Source organism: Ascaphus truei, unplaced genomic scaffold (genome assembly GCF_040206685.1).
Source record: "Ascaphus truei isolate aAscTru1 unplaced genomic scaffold, aAscTru1.hap1 HAP1_SCAFFOLD_295, whole genome shotgun sequence".
Taxonomy (NCBI): domain Eukaryota; kingdom Metazoa; phylum Chordata; class Amphibia; order Anura; family Ascaphidae; genus Ascaphus; species Ascaphus truei.
Genome location: NW_027455912.1, coordinates 300645 through 314677, shown reverse-complemented (window position 1 = coordinate 314677; position 14033 = coordinate 300645).

Sequence of the window (14033 nt, the reverse complement as noted above, 5' to 3'; positions counted from 1 at the left end):
GGGGAGATGCTGAGACAGATCTAGGAAAGAGTAGAGTGATTCTGGCAGCAGCATTTAGGATAGATTGTAGGGGAGACAGGTGACAGGTGAGAGGCGGGAAGGCCGGACAGCAGGAGGTTACAGTAATCAAGACGGGAGAGAATGAGGGCCTGAGTCAGAGTTTTAGCAGTCGAGCAACAGAGGAAAGGGCGTATCTTTGTTATATTGCGGAGGAAAAAGCAACAGGTGTTAGATACGTTTTGAATGTGAGAAAGGAGTCAAGTGTGACCCCTAGGTAAGTAATGTGGAAGGAGGTAGTAGGGCCAGGTTTGGAAGGAAGTATAAGGAGCTCTGTTTTAGCCATGTTGAGTTTAAGGCGGCGGAGGGTCATCCAGGATGATATCGCAGAGAAACATTCAGAAACTTTGGTTTGTACAGCAGGTGTAAGGTCAGGGGTTGAAAAGTACATCTGTGTGTCGTCAGCATAGAGGTGATATTTAAACCCAAGAGATGTGATTAGGTCACCTAGAGAGAGTGTGTAAAGAAAAGGGGTCCCAGGACAGAGCCCTGGGGTACCCCACAGAGAGTTCGATAGAGGAGGAGGTGTTTGCAGAAGAGACACTGAAAGTACGATGGAAGAGGTAAGAGGAGATCCAGGATAGAGCTTTGTTCGAATACCAATAGTATGGAGAATGTGATGGAGAAGAGGGTGGTCCACGGTGTCAAATGCTGCAGAGAGGTAGAGTAATATGAGCAGAGTGTAATGACCTCTGCCTTTGGCAGCATGGAGGTTATCAGTTATTTTAGTGAGGGCTGTTTCAGTGGAGTGAGCAGTGCAGAAGCCAGATTGTAGAGGGTCTAGGAGAGAATTGGTGCTGAGAAAGTGGAGCAAGCAAGAGAATACAAGGAGTTTAGAGGCAAAAGGCAGGAGGGAGACAGGTCGATAGTTAGAAGGACAGGTAGGGTCAAGCTTGCTGTGTTTGACTAATGGTATGACTGTTGCGTGTTTGAAGGAGGAGGGAAAGGTTCCAGAGTAGGGGGAGTTCAAAATGTGTGTGAGGGTAGGGATTATAGTAGGAGCAAGAGGTTTTAGGAGATGGGAGGGAATGGGGTCAAGAGGGCAAGTGGTAGAGGAAGAATAGGAGATCTACAGCGACACATCCTCCTCTGTGACAGCAGAAAAAGAGTCAAGGAAGTGTGTGTGTGTGTGTGTGTGTGTGTGTGTGTGTGTGTGTGTGTGTGTGTGTGTGTGTGTGTGTGTGTGTGTGTGATATTATGTGTGTGATATTATGTGTGTGATATTATGTGTGTGAGATTGTGTGTGTGAGATTGTGTGTGTGAGATTGTGTGTGTGAGATTATGTGTGTGTGTGAGATTATATGTGTGTGAGATTGTGTGTGTGTGAGATTATGTGTGTGTGTGAGATTATGTGTGTGAGATTATGTGTGTGTGTGAGATTATGTGTGTGTGTGAGATTATGTGTGTGTGTGAGATTATGTGTGTGTGTGAGATGCTGGGTATGTGTGTGGGTATGTGTGTGTGTGTGTGTGTGTGTGTGTGTGTGTGTGTGTGTATATATGTATGTATTTAGTAAGCAATTTGATTTAAAATGATCTTTAATAGTATCAGTAAATAAAATACTGCAGGGAACACTAATAAATGATTTAACAGACTGTATCTGAAGTAATCTGTATAAGTACATTCCCAAATAGAAACAATGTGCTTCTGTCTGCCCCCTCGTGTCACATTGTACAGTATGCAGAGCTGGGGGGGGGGGGTTTGCATGGTATCAGCGCAGCCTCAGCACCGGGCTCCCTGCAATACCTGAAGGCGCAGAACTAAACGCTACCAATGCACCAGTCACTGGATCAGACTCCATGCTGGGAACAGTTTATGATGTAGCTTAGAACATCTTCAACCGTGAGGTCTGTCGCCTCAATTCATTGCTTGCTGGCCACACGTCGGGGACTTTTCCCATGATGTATTCATGTTACCCTGGTATCTCCCACGGTACCGGTGGCCACCGGGTTATTTAGCGCTCCATTCTACGTTACTATACAAGACACTGGTGGTGTTCCTTAGGGCAGCTGAGCGCACATTATTAAGGGGTCTCCCTACCCAGCCCCCCATCTCTGGGGGAACTCCCTGGTCGGGTGTGCGCCTGGATGTATTGCAGAGCGCTGGCGTGGGCGGTCTATGACTCCATTAGATGTCGCTGTTGGACAAAGGCTGAGCGCCTTATATGACAGATAAAGAGGTTTCCGTTAATGCACCGGGGAGCGCGCCCGTGGAAAGCCCAGGTTCAGAGGTTATATTACGGTGGAATCGCCGACGTGGGGAATTTTCGATGCAGAAGAAGACGTACATTACCTAGCTACGAGACGGAAGGATCACACCAAGGAAGAAATAGGATCACCTCATAAGGAAGGAATCCAGGGAGAAAGGGGCAGCAGGTAACTTACACTGTCTGTGAAAAGCATGTGACATATTTCTGTGAACTACCATATACAGTGGCGTTAGGCCCGGGGCGGCAAAAATGTCCGCCCCTATATACATTTTCCACGCTCGCGGCCTGACAGGAAGTCACTTACATGGGCCGCGGGCCTCCTTGCTGTCTCCTTCCTGCCGCCCCCTCCTCCTCCCGATTCGCGGCGTCAAATGACGCTGTGGACGTCACCAATGTGGTGTCACGTGGTGTCTTGTTACCATGGCAACATGACGGCGCCAAATGACGCCATGGCAACGAGACGCCGTGCGCCGTCACTTTGGTGACGTCCGCGGTGTCAAATGACGCCGCAAATCGGAAGGAGTAGGAGGGTGCGGCAAAAAGGTGGCGACCGGCATATGTGAGCGCCTAGGTGCGGCGAACTTCGGAATCGGCCGCTGACCGTATATGTGCTATATGTGCTATATGTGCTATATGTAAGTAATCACTTTGTACAATACAAGTACTTTGTGTGCTGAACCGAACGCAGAGTCATTATATCCAGGGAAGATAGTACGGTAACTGACTGCCGAAGCCTTTTCTCCTTTTAGCGCCCAGAAACGATCTTTCTGTAGTGTACCCCGTGTACATCCGTACGCCCAGTGCCGCCATGTCGAAACAAAGGGGAAAAAACTCACGGTTGACGCTGTCGGCGCGGGTGGAGAGCTGTCGGGCGAATACGCAGACGCAATGTAGAGTGACATTACCCTACGCCAGTTTTGCAACCAAGAAGCCGCTTGCAGCCCTCCGTACGTAGGACGCCATATCAGATCTACGGATGGGGCGAGCCAAGGACGGGCGTTCTGCGGCAGGTAATCACCGGGGTGGGATAGGACAAGTCAGTTGATACAGTATATGAAGTGGGATCATGATCAGCTGTCACTGGTGTTGATGGGGGGTCAGAGGTTGGTGTTGATGGGGGGGTCAGAGGTTGGTGTTGATGGAGGGTCAGAGGTTGGTGTTGATGGGGGGGTCGGAGGTTGGTGTTGATGGAGGGTCAGAGGTTGGTGTTGATGGAGGGTCAGAGGTTGGTGTTGATGGGGGGTCAGAGGTTGGTGTTGATGGAGGGTCAGAGGTTGGTGTTGATGGGGGGGTCGGAGGTTGGTGTTGATGGGGGGTCGGAGGTTGGTGTTGATGGGGGGGTCGGAGGTTGGTGTTGATGGGGGGTCGGAGGTTGGTGTCGATGGGGGGGTCGGAGGTTGGTGTCGATGGGGGGGTCGGTGGTTGGTGTCGATGGGGGGGTTGGAGGTTGGTGTCGATGGGGGGGTTGGAGGTTGGTGTCGATGGGGGGGTTGGAGGTTGGTGTCTGGGGGGGTTGGAGGTTGGTGTCGATGGGAGGTCGGAGGTTGGTGTCGATGGGGGGTCGGAGGTTGATGTCGATAGGGGGGCTCGGAGGTTGGTGTTGATAGGGGGGGTCAGAGGTTGGTGTTGATGGGGGGTCGGAGGTTGGTGTTGATGGGGGGGGTCGGAGGTTGGTGTTGATGGGGGGGTCGGAGGTTGGTGTTGATGGGGGGGGTCGGCGGTTGGTGTTGATGGGGGGGTCGGCGGTTGGTGTTGATGGGGGGGGTCGGAGGGTGGTGTTGATGATGGGGTCGGAGGTTGGTGTTGATGGGGGGGGTCGGAGGTTGGTGTTGATGGGGGGGGTCGGAGGTTGGTGTTGATAGGTGGGGTCGGAGGTTGGTGTTGATGGGTGGGGTGGGAGGTTGGTGTTGATGGGGGGGTCGGAGGTTGGTGTTGATGGGTGGGGTCGGAGGTTGGTGTTGATGGGGGAGTCGGAGGTTGGTGTTGATGGGGGGGGTCGGAGGGTGGTGTTGATGGGGGGGTCGGAGGTTGATGCCAAGCTGGTGGCTGGTTTTGGAAGCCTGTGGATGATTGGTGGGGGGGGGTGTTACCTTAGCACAGGGGTGGGCAACTCCAGTTCTCAAGGTCTACCCCCTTTGTATCTAAAGCCCTCTCCCGCCTTAAACCTTTTTCACTGACTGCCCCACACCTCTGGAATGCCCTTCCCCTCAATATCCGACTAGCACCCTCTCTATCCACCTTTAAGACCCACCTTAAGGCACACTTGCTTAAAGAAGCATATGAATAGCACTGTGGATATTCTGAACACATGATACATAAAGCTTGGCCCCCTGCAGACGCACTTACCAGAACTCCCTCCTACTGTCTCTGTACGTTCTCCCTACCTACCAATTAGATTGTAAGCTCCTCGGGGCAGGGACTCCTCTTCCGAAATGTTAGTTTTATGTCTAAAGCACTTATTCCCATGATCTGTTATTTATATTACCTGTTATTTATTTGATTACCACATGTATTACTGCTGTGAAGCGCTATGTACATTAATGGCGCTATATAAATAAAGACATACAATACAATACAATACAACATGTCAGGTATTCAAGATATCCCTGCTTCAGCACAGGTGGCTCAATCCTAACACCTGGCTTGTTGGTGGTCCTTGAGGACAGGAGTTGCCCACCCCTGCATTAGCAGCATTGGGCAGCGGTTAAGGAGACCCCACAGCGGAGGGGGAACCCAAGCCCCGGAGTGCACTTGAGGTCCCGACCGAACACAGAAGTTGGACCGAAGTTCCGACATCGCCCGTCTGGAGCCCAGTCCCGGGACCCCATCTCTGCCTACCTGGCGGTGGCCCTGATGGGGGGTAGGCTAATGGAGATTTTGATCTGGAGGATGATGGGAAAGGTCTTTATAGGAGGAATTATTTATTTATTTATTTATTTATTTATAAAATATTTTACCAGGAAGTAATACATTGAGAGTTACCTCTCGTTTTCAAGTATGTCCTGGGCACAGAGTAAAACAAATAATACATGGTTACAAATACAGTTACATAAATGAACAAGGTATACATTTATATACAAGACATTGCATGCACAGTTAAAGAAAATATATATTATGAGCGTATGAAAGAGTTACAGACCAGATTAAAGTGTGAGACAGCCTTAGATTTGAAAGAACTTAAGCTGGTGGTGGATATGAGAGTCTCTGGTAGGTTGTTCCAGTTTTGGGGTGCACGGAAGGAGAAGGAGGAACGTCCGGATACTTTGTTGAGTCTTGGGACCATGAATAGTCTTTTGGAGTCTGATCTCAGGTGATAGGTACTGCATGTGGTAGGGGTGAGGAGCTTGTTCAGGTAGCTGGGTAGCTTGCCCAGAAAGTATTTGAGGGTGAGACAGGAAAGGTGAACTTTGCGCCTAGACTCTAGTGATGACCAATCTAGTTCTTTGAGCATTTCGCAGTGATGTGTGTTGTAGTTGCATTGGAGAACAAAACGACAAATTGAATTGTAGAGGGTGTCAAGTTTGCTAAGGTGGGTTTGAGGAGCCGAGCCATATACTATGTCTCCATAGTCAATAATTGGCATTAGCATCTGCTGTGCAATACGCTTTCTGACCAGGAGACTTAGGGAGGATTTGTTCCTGTAAAGTACCCCTAGTTTGGCATAGGTCTTGGTTGTCAGGGTATCAATGTGCATCCCGAATGTTAAGTGGGAGTCAAACCATAAGCCCAGGTATTTAAAACTAGTGACGGGTTAGGGTGGTGTTAGCGTTGGTTCTAATCAGGAGCTCAGTCACTGGAAGCTTTACAAATTTAGTCTTGGTCCCAAATACCATTGTTACAGTCTTGTCAGTGTTTAAAAACAGTTTGTTTTGGGAAATCCAGTTTTCGAGTCTCAAAAAGTCAGACTGAAGTATGTGTTGAAGGTCAGAGAGGCTATGGCTGTGTGCATATAGGATTGTGTCATCTGCATACATGTGTATTGAGGCTTCCTTACAAGCTGTGGGAAGATCATTAATGAACACTGAGAAGAGTAGGGGCCCCAGAACAGAGCCTTGCGGGACACCACAAGTGATATCCAGGGGGTTGGAGTTGGAGCCTGAGATGGACACATGTTGGGATCTTCCTGATAGGTAGGACTGAAACCAGTTTAAAGCATGTTTCCCTATTCCAGAGCTCTGGAGTTTGTTAAGCAGGATAGCATGATCAACTGTGTCAAAAGCCTTTGCAAAATCTAGGAATACTGCACCAGTGAGTTGTCCCCGTTCCATTCCACACTGGATTTCATTGCAAACTTTTAGCAGGGTAGTTACGGTGGAGTGTTTGGGACGAAACCCAGACTGGAATTGGCTAGGGAAATTTGTCTTGGTGTAGAAATCGCTTAATTGGGAGTGGACACATTTTTCCATAACTTTGGATAGAATTGGGAGAAGTGAGATTGGCCTGTAGTTTGAGACAGTGTTTTTGTCCCCACTTTTGAAGATTGGGACAACTCTGGCAGTTTTCCAGGTCTTAGGGATATGGCCTGCAGACAGGATAGAGTTGACTATGGACGCAATTGGTTTGGCAATGGCTGGGGCACCAAGTCGTAGGAACCTAGATTGTAGTAAGTCGGGTCCACATTGGCTGCTTAGTTTTAGTTTGAGGAGCGCTTGTGTAATCTCCTCTTCAGATACTGGGAAACGCATGTGCGCACAGGTCTGCGCATACGTAAAAAAACCTGGCCTCCTATACACCAATGTGACGTGGTTGTCCATTTATAGCCACTGACTTTGACAGTGGCGAGGGGCCATGCCACAGGGGCATTAGATTGGCCAGTATGTATTGTTGCCCCACGTTTGGGGTATTGGTCACTGTGCTGGATGTTGGTGTCTATGCTGCCTGCCTATGGTACAGTTATTTGGGGAGTATAGATTTCTTCCTGGCGGGAGGGCATATGGTCTATAGCTGGGAAGACCTTTTGGGGTTTCATGAAACATGATGTGGGGGGTAATTATTGATGTGTTTACATGTTTAATAACATTCTAAGGCTTTTCCACCATAGCATACGCCCTGGTTATTTTATACGGGTGTTCCCTAGTTTATTGGGGTAATTAGGGTTGGGGATTATTAAGGGGTGGAGTGTATGATGTAACAGGTCAAAACAGGCATGGTATACAAAAACACAGAAAGATATACACAGAAATATATGCAAATATATACACACAGACACGTAAAAATATATACATACAGATGTACACAGACACGCATATATGACCTGGGTATATGATACACAGAGACACACAGACACAGGTACACACAAATGTGTACATACACACTCACACAAATATACACTAATACAATCAAATATAGATAGAAACACACACAGATTCACAGTGAGACACACACACACAGATACACACAGATACACAATGAGTCACACACACAGAGATACACACAGATTCAAAGTGAGACACACACAGAGATACACACAGATACACAATGAGTCACACACACAGAGATACACACAGATACACAATGAGTCACACACACAGAGATACACACAGATACACAATGAGTCACACACACAGATACACAATGAGTCACACACACAGCTGTGAGATAAGATGCTCACAACGCCCAGAGATTAAATGCCCCTGTCAGCCAGCTGTGGCTGACGTAGGGAGTGGGAGGGAGGGGCGTCCATGTCTGCGCTCGAGTACACTCGCTGGCAAAGGGCGGAGAAAGAAAAAGCAGCAGTACTGTGTCTGATCTAAAGAAATCCAAATCCTGGCTCGTGGCAACGGGAATCCATGAATGGGTTAAAAGGAAATAGGACAGGGAGTGTGCAAGTAAAAAGCAGCGGTACTGTGTCTGATCTAAAGAAATCCAAATCCTGGCTCGTGGCAACGGGAATCCATGAATGGGTTAAAAGGAAATAGGACAGGGAGTGTGCAAGTAAAAAGCAGCGGTACTGTGTCTGATCTAAAGAAATCCAAATCCTGGCTCGTGGCAACGGGAATCCATGAATGGGTTAAAAGGAAATAGAACAGGGAGTGTGCAAGTAAAAAGCAGCGGTACTGTGGGTGTGTAAATAACAGGCAGGGGTACACACCCTTCGGATTTTCACATATCGCAAACCTTAAACTGTTATTGGCTCTTAATCTAAGTCCTAATAATAGATAAAGATAACCTGATCAAACACATGACACAAAACCATGAGACTTTATGAACATTTATTTATACACAAAGATTAAACATTCACTGTCCCTGTGTGACAAAGTATGGAAACCTTTATCGCTTGGCGCGATTGAATAGATGTTAATCGGCGCACATGTCCACACCGCGTGCGCAAGTACGCCGTGTCCAAAGCTCTGCGCTTAGGGGGACCGGGAAAATTGATTTGTGAGCTCGGTGAAGGGTCACATGACCCTTCAACAACGAATCAAACGGCACCAGTCACCAGGCACACACAGTCAGTCAGACACACGCACACTCAGTCAGACACACGCACACTCAGTCAGACACATGCACACTCAGTCAGGCACACGCACACTCAGTCAGGCACACGCACACTCAGTCAGGCACACGCACACTCAGTCAGACACACGCACACTCAGTCAGACACACGCACACTCAGTCAGGCACACGCACACTCAGTCACACACACGCACACTCAGTCAGACACACGCACACTCAGTCAGGCACACGCACACTCAGTCAGGCACACGCACACTCAGTCAGGCACACGCACACTCAGTCAGACACACGCACACTCAGTCAGACACACGCACACTCAGTCAGGCACACGCACACTCAGTCAGGCACACGCACACTCAGTCAGGCACACGCACACTCAGTCAGACACACGCACACTCAGTCAGACACACGCACACTCAGTCAGGCACACGCACACTCAGTCAGGCACACGCACACTCAGTCAGGCACAGACACACTCAGTCAGACACACTCAGACTCAGTCAGACACACTCAGACTATAGGGCAAACATAGGCACCATGTCATGTGAGATATAAGGGGGAAAAACATTTATGGGGACAAAGTGATTGCTACTATTATAAATAGACCTCTCCCGGCGCCGGAACGGACACGCCCCGATCCTGGCACTGATACGCCCCGATCCCGGCACTGACACGCCCCGATCCCGGCACTGACACGCCCCAACACTGACACGCCCCGATCCCGGCACTGACGCGCCCCGATCCTGGCACTGATACGCCCCGATCCCGGCACTGACACGCCCCGATCCCGGCACTGACACGCCCCAACACTGACACGCCCCGATCCCGGCACTGACACGCCCCGATCCCGGCACTGACGCGCCCCGATCCCGGCACTGACGCGCCCCGATCCCGGCACTGACGCGCCCCGATCCCGGCACTGACGCGCCCCGATCCCGGCACTGACGCGCCCCGATCCCGGCACTGACGCGCCCCGATCCCGGCACTGACGCGCCCCGATCCCGGCACTGACGCGCCCCGATCCCGGCACTGACGCGCCCCGATCCCGGCACTGACGCGCCCCGATCCCGGCACTGACGCGCCCCGATCCCGGCACTGACGCGCCCCGATCCCGGCACTGACGCGCCCCGATCCCGGCACTGATGCGCCCCGATCCCGGCACTGACGCGCCCCGATCCCGGCACTGACGCGCCCCGATCCCGGCACTGACGCGCCCCGATCCCGGCACTGACGCGCCCCGATCCCGGCACTGACGCGCCCCGATCCCGGCACTGACGCGCCCCGATCCCGGCACTGACGCGCCCCGATCCCGGCACTGACGCGCCCCGATCCCGGCACTGACGCGCCCCGATCCCGGCACTGACACGCCCCGATCCCGGCATTGACACGCCCCGATCCCGGCACTGACACGCCCCGATCCCGGCACTGACACGCCCCGATCCCGGCACTGACACGCCCCGATCCCGGCACTGACACGCCCCGATCCCGGCACTGACACGCCCCAACACTGACACGCCCCGATCCCGGCACTGACACGCCCCAACACTGACACGCCCCGATCCCGGCACTGACGCGCCCCGATCCCGGCATTGACGCGCCCCGATCCCGGCACTGACGCGCCCCGATCCCGGCACTGACGCGCCCCGATCCCGGCACTGACGCGCCCCGATCCCGGCACTGACGCGCCCCGATCCCGGCACTGACGCGCCCCGATCCCGGCACTGACGCGCCCCGATCCCGGCACTGACGCGCCCCGATCCCGGCACTGACGCGCCCCGATCCCGGCACTGACGCGCCCCGATCCCGGCACTGACGCGCCCCGATCCCGGCACTGACGCGCCCCGATCCCGGCACTGACGCGCCCCGATCCCGGCACTGACACGCCCCGGCACTGACACGCCCCGATCCCGGCACTGACGCGCCCCGATCCCGGCATTGACGCGCCCCGATCCCGGCATTGACGCGCCCCGATCCCGGCACTGACGAGCCCCGATCCCGGCACTGACATGCCCCGGCATTGACACGCCCCGATCCCGGCATTGACACGCCCTGGCACTGACACGCCCCGATCCCGGCATTGACACGCCTCGATCCTGGCATTGACACGCCCCGGCACTGATACGCCCCGATCCCGGCATTGACACGCCCCGATCCCGGCATTGACACGCCCCGGCACTGACACGCCCCGATCCCGGCATTGACACGCCCCAGCACTGACACGCCCCGATCCCGGCATTGACACGCCCCGATCCCGGCATTGACACGCCCCGGCACTGACACGCCCCGATCCCGGCATTGACACGCCTCGATCCTGGCATTGACACGCCCCGGCACTGACACGCCCCGATCCCGGCATTGACACGCCCCGGCACTGACACGCCCCGATCCCGGCATTGACACACCCCGGCACTGACACGCCCCGATCCCGGCATTGACACGCCCCAGCACTGACACGCCCCGATCCCGGCATTGACACGCCCCGATCCCGGCATTGACACGCCCCGTCATTGACACGCCCCGATCCTGGCATTGACATGCCCCGGCACTGACACGCCCCGATCCCGGCACTGACACGCCCCCTCTCTTATGTCCAACGCCCCCTCTCACCCCCCTGCTTCTGCTCGCAAATTGCTGCAGGACAGGCTAGCGCTTATGCTCAGAGAGTAGGTGACGTCACGGCTCTCGCGCACGAGCGTCGCAGCAGTGTGGCCGCAGCCTTGGTTTCAGTACCTGGTGGCGCCCCCTTGAGCAGCGATGACAAACTGCGCGTGTCCTGTAACTGCGGCTCAGTCTCACATCGGGTCCTTACAGAACTGCTTCAGCTCAGTGACCTTTGAGGGCTTCCTTGCATGGACAGCTCGGACTGTGACGGCCCTTCTAACACACAGAATTTCTTCCTCTGCAGCCGGTCTCTTGTAGATCTGCTTGTACGTTTAGGAGCATTGTCTTGCTGTGTGACCCACTTTCACTTCAGCTCACGGACGGGTAGCCTGACATTCTCCTCTAGAGTCTTCTGATACAATGCCGAATTCCTGGTGGTGTCAGTGATGGCGCGCCGTCCAGGTCCTGAGGCAGCAAAGCAGCCCAAACCATCACCCTCCCACCGCCATGCATGACGGTTGGGATGAGGTTCTTCTGTTCTGGTTTTCGCCAAACATAATGTTTCTCATTGAGGCCAAAAAGTTCTATCTGTAACTCATCTGTCCAGAGAACATTGTTCCAGAAGTCTTGGGGATTATCTATGTGTTCTTTGGTGAACTTCAGACAGGCAGCAATGTTCTTTTTAGAGAGCAGTGGTACCCTCCTGGCTGTCCTTCCATGAACACCATTCTTGTTGAGTCTTTTTCTGATAGTTGAGTCATTAACACTCACATTAGCCGAGGAGAGAGTGGCCGGCAGACCCTTGGATGTTACTCTGGGGTTGTGGGTGACTTCCTGGATTATTTGCTGGTTTGTTCTTGGAGAGATTTTGGTAGGACGACCACTCCCAGGTAGAGTGACTGTGGTCTTGAACTTTCTCCAAAGAGACGATCTGTCTGACAGTGGATTGGTGAGCCCCAAATCCTTAGAAATAATTTTGCAGGGGGGGGAACAGCCGGGACAAGTGTCCAGGGCTTCTGGCTGTGGGGGGCCCCGTGGCCGGACAAAGCAGGTGGGCCCGACCTCTTGTGACCGCCGGGGCTGTGGCCTGCCTACTCACTAACTGTCCCACGCCGGGCCTTGTGATGTCGGTGCGCTCCGGAAGTGAGCTGGGCTACTCTTCCGGCATGAGGGAGGCCCGGCGCACTGACGTGAGACCCTCGGCGTGGGACAGAGTGAGGGAAAGGCCTGCAGCTTGGGGAGAGCCAGGGATGGCGGCCACGAGAGGTGCGGCCCAACTGCTTTGTCCGGCCGCCGGCTCCTCGCAGCCAGCGGGTCCGGCCGGAGGCCTGACAGCTGTGACCAGCAGCAAGGTAAGGGTTTATATGTAGTGGGTTTTTATTTCTATGTATTGTTTTTTTTATATATGTATTGGGGGGTTTATATGTATTGGGGGGGGTTATATGTATTGGGGGGTTTATATGTAGTGGGTTTTTATTTCTATGTATTGTTTTTTTTGTATTGGGGGGGTTGTGTGTATATATATATATATATATATGCGGTGTGAGGATTTTTTTGTATGTATGTAGAGGGGTGGGGTATTTTGTGGGGAGGAAATGAGTGTGAGGAGTGGGGTAATTGATGGGGGGGGGGCTTCGCAAGACCACTTGCCACCGCGTGGGGGGAGGGTGAGTGGTCGTAACGCTAGTCCTGGGCCCGGGAAACCAGTCTGCGGCCCTGTGGGTGTGTAACCCTTTCTAGACTGATGAGCAGCAATAACTGCTTTTGTGGGGTCCTCAGATACTTATGTTGAAGACCACGCTCACTACGTTTCTGATCTGTAGATAGGGTGGGGCCTCCCAAACGCGCCCCTGAAGATCTACCTCATTATTTAAACACCTAATTCTCCTGCTCACAGGCCGCGGTTTCCACCTGTTTGCGCCTCATCGTAAATAGAAACCCAGGATAGTGAGACCCCCTTAATGTCCCAGCTCGAGGTTCGGGGTAAACGGGAGCATGTACGTCCCAGCTCGAGGTTCGGGGTAAACGGGCGCGTGTACGTTCCAAGCTCGAGGTTCCGGGTAAACGGGAGCGTGTACGTTCCAGCTCGAGGTTCGGGGTAAACGGGAGCGTGTACGTTCCAAGCTCGAGGTTCCGGGTAAACGGGCGCGTGTACGTTCCAAGCTCGAGGTTCCGGGTAAACGGGAGCGTGTACGTTCCAGCTCGAGGTTCGGGGTAAACGGGAGCGTGTACGTTCCAGCTCGAGGTTCGGGGTAAACGGGAGCGTTTACGTTCCAGCTCGAGGTTCGGGGTAAACGGGAGCGTGTACGTTCCAGCTCGAGGTTCCGGGTAAACGGGCGCGTGTACGTTCCCAGCTCGAGGTTCGGGGTAAACGGGAGCGTGTACGTTCCAGCTCGAGGTTCTGGGTAAACGGGAGCGTGTACGTTCCAGCTCGAGGTTCGGGGTAAACGGGAGCGTGTACGTTCCAAGCTCGAGGTTCCGGGTAAACGGGCGCGTGTACGTTCCAGCTCGAGGTTCGGGGTAAACGGTCGCGTGTACGTTCCAGCTCGAGGTTCCGGGTAAACGGGAGCGTGTACGTTCCAGCTCGAGGTTCGGGGTAAACGGGAGCGTGTACGTTCCAAGCTCGAGGTTCCGGGTAAAGGGGCGCGTGTACGTTCCAGCTCGAGGTTCCGGGTAAACGGGAGCGTGTACGTTCCAGCTCGAGGTTCCG